The sequence below is a fragment of the Limulus polyphemus genome, unplaced genomic scaffold (genome assembly GCF_000517525.1).
Source record: "Limulus polyphemus unplaced genomic scaffold, Limulus_polyphemus-2.1.2 Scaffold6310, whole genome shotgun sequence".
NCBI classification, from domain to species: Eukaryota; Metazoa; Arthropoda; class Merostomata; order Xiphosura; family Limulidae; genus Limulus; species Limulus polyphemus.
Genome location: NW_013671920.1, coordinates 36,543 through 40,193, shown reverse-complemented (window position 1 = coordinate 40,193; position 3,651 = coordinate 36,543). Strand labels below are relative to the sequence as shown.

Sequence of the window (3,651 nt, the reverse complement as noted above, 5' to 3'; positions counted from 1 at the left end):
TTGATAATATTAATCAGAGAAATATTGTAGTTGTAAACTCGTTGTTTTAATAATAAATATATACATAACAATTATTTTAAGAAAATCGTGTATTTTTTCTTATATTGTAAGCATATAAATCAGTCATCCCTATTTAAAGAAGTACATAAATAGTATTAGACACTATAATAAAGTTTTATATTTTCTTAACAATTTTATGATTATTTCATTTCAGCAGAATAATTATGCTTTAATTGCTCTAATTAGTTAACTTTATTTCCAGTTTTATTCGTATACAACATAATTAAAACAAATATTCCGTTTTTCATAAAATAATTTTCTCAAACACTTGAAAAAGCAACCCGACTGTCGGTAACACGCCGTTTTTAACCGGTAATGAGGGCTTTGTAGAGCGTCATAGAAATTGAAATACTTCTGGTAATGGTTATGTTAGAATAATATCAATAATAACATATTTTACAATATTTAAAAACTCACAAACATAGTTAATGTATTCTATTATTACTATTAGTTCTAATCTGTTAATTTTGAAGTAGTTTTAGTGTAACCTTAACTTAGCTTTGTCAGTTTGTGTAACGATAGTACTAGTACTAGTATTTTTAATCGTAGTAACACTGCAGTTTCTACTTCTAGCCTAACCAACGTGAATTAACTTATTGTTATTGTTAAAAACTTGTAATTTATATATATATATATATCAAGAAGTTACAATTGCTAAATGAAGAAAATGCCTTTAAGTTCAACTAGTTTTATATTTCATTGTTTTAAATTTTTTATTCGGCTTTAAATTTATACTATTCATAATTTAGTGATTTGAGTGAACAATTTAATACTATTACTAGTATTACTATTAGGGTAAAAGTTTTGTGTGATGTTACAAAAATAGTAATAGTGTTACTAATACAGTATTATAGTTTTATACTGTAGCCTTCTGTCATTTAACTAAAACATAAAGTATAATATATAATTTAGTGCTACTAAAAGGCATGCTATGTGTAGCTAATGCTGATAGTTGCTACTACCCTAATCAGTCATCTCTGTAGTTTTTGTTCAGTTTATAAATTCAAGTGGTCTGTTTACTTATGTGATGGTAACAGAAGTAACAAATATTTAATTTGGTATTTCTTACCTTTAATATATTTCTTTTTTTTAATATGTAGGGTAAAAGTACCTGTTCTTCATAACCCTTTACGATAAACCAAACAAAAATTTAGTGCTTCAACTTTGAGTGATGGTAATTAAGTAAAATATTAGTTTATAGAAGTTTATAGTTTATTTGGTCTGTTGAGGTTATCCACGAAGAAAAGTGTAATCCTTTGCATCCATGTAATTATCCAGAAATGTAACTGTGAATTCATATGCCAACTTTTGATTTCTTTGATATTGTCGATGTTGTTCCAGCTATTTGTTTGCGAGTCTAAAAGTTCCATCATCTTCTCATTTGTACAAGTGATTTTTTTATCCAATAGAACGAATGTTTGTTTCAGAAGAAATATACCAATTGAATGTAAGAATATGTGCTCAAGTAAACATAGTAGACAGGAAATGTAAAAAATGTTAAACTGTGATTTAAGAAAAAGCTAGATAATTATGATATGTTGTTTCAAAATGAAACCAGACTCTATTACTTTGTGAGCAAGCTGCTGCTATAGGCAGCACCGTATGCATTAATATAATCTGTGTAAGCAAACTATAAGACTGGTTGTAGTTATTGGTTATTTTGTATGGTAAATGAAGTGTCTTTAGTGTGATGTTGTCTGTTGGACAAAATATTTTCATGGTTGTGGTTATAGTAAACAGAAAGACACAGTGAAAGGACCAACGTAGAAAAAAGAAAACTTAGCCATAAAATGTTTAATAAGAATATAAGAAAGATGGTTAGAAGAATTTCCTTTGAAAGTTGAGAGTGATCAGTTGATCAGGGACTTGACCCTAATTAAAGGTATTAGTGTAAAATACAGGAAAAAAAACTGAAATATCACAATAAGGATGACAAATGCATCAAACATATTGAAAGCAGAAATGTTTTAGACAAACCCAATGAAACACAGTTTACAAGAAGTATGAAGAGGCTGGGTGAAAAATAAGTGTTGTATATGACAAATTGTTTAACACAGCTTGCTTACAGAATATGAATGATTTAGGAAGTTTATTACAAAGTAGAAGTAGGGATGAACTACTTGAACAACAAGGCAAATAAAAATTTGTGTAAGCACTGTAGAGGTTTTGAAATATGAAAAAAATAAACTTGTGGGCATGCAGCAGGAGTACAACAGGGAGTTTGAAGTGGCTTGAATCTGAGGGAATTACACCAGAAAGTCCTGTTGGAATAAATGGGACAACTGTGTATCTTTGAAAAATGTCGGGTGTTGTAACATTACCTGTGGACCTAGTAAATGAACTTTAAGAATAAAATAAATGTGACAGTCATATTGCAGTAGTTCATTGCATTGTACCCAATTTAGAGCTAGCAGTGTGTGATGCTAAAAAAAGGCTATGGGTATCTAGATGACTTTAAAGATGTCTTGAAAGGCATATTCAAGCTGTCTTATTACTCACCAAAACACAAGATAGAACTTTAGGAATTAAAGAAGTATGGTGGGGTTCAACAAGTATGGTGGGTAGCAATCCAGAACAGAGCATGGAAAGCTCTCATTGATAACTACAAGTTAACACTTGTACATCTGTAGGACATCACTACCACAGGTAAAGATGACAATGCACAAAAAGCAAGAGGCTACATAAGTTATTTGAAAACAGATATTTTTTTTAACTTCTTTCACTTTACAATAGACTGGATAAGTTTACTTTCTGAAATTTTGGTCCTTAGTAAACAGAAGAAAAGTCCGATTTCCAAAGTAGGAAAGAGGGTGAATGAACTGAAGGAAGAGTTTGTCAACATAAGGAGGTGGCAAGGCAAAATTTTGTAGAACTATTCTGAGTGAAAGTGAAAATAGTGAATTTAGAGAGGTGGAAATTAATATACTTGGAGAAAGAAGACACAAAAGAGCAAATAAATGCTGACATTGATTAGCTGTTGTTGTCAAAGTGTTGTATCTGGAAAAAGATATTTGCAAAGCACCTTGGAGGAGAACCACTCTGTCCAACATATTTAATTTTGACCAAGTAAAAATGATAGTCTTGAAGAGTTCAGAAGCTACAGGGATGAAGAATTGAGATATTAAGGCTATATTGCCCACTTTTATCAGAAGAATAAAAGGAATGTGCTTTGTAAGAATGGTTGAACATCACTAGAAATATCAACAGACCTGTAAAAGGTGCACGTAGAAACATCTTGGTTCACGAGGATGCAGAGCATTTAAGAAATATTCTACCTCTAGCGAACATTATGTTGACAATTTCTCCATGAACGCCAGGATGTGAAACGAGGATTTAGCCAATTTAATAACTTTAAAACGGGGTATCTATAAATCAAGGAACTTTTTCTGCTCTAGAGAATCAAGACAGAAGGGCCAACACTAGAACATTATAATCCAACAAAAAGCATTGTGAATGGTTAAGCTGTAGCAGGAGGACAAGACAAATTAAAGATCACACATGCTCTGGTCAAAGACCTAGTAGACAGTCTTCATCTGATAAGAATGAACCAGAGCAAATTGTGAAAAAACTGTTTGTTATATATATATATAT

General features: G+C 30.8%; 1 long non-coding RNA gene across 1 annotated transcript in view; it reads left to right on the top strand.

The window, feature by feature from the left end:
• Positions 1-346: 346 nt before the first annotated feature.
• The window catches only part of LOC106473598, a 5,929-nt gene continuing 2,624 nt past the window's right edge, over positions 347-3,651 (top strand). The window contains exon 1 of the long non-coding RNA XR_001291688.2: positions 347-417. This is a non-coding gene — a long non-coding RNA (uncharacterized LOC106473598). The remainder of the gene's footprint in view (positions 418-3,651) is intronic.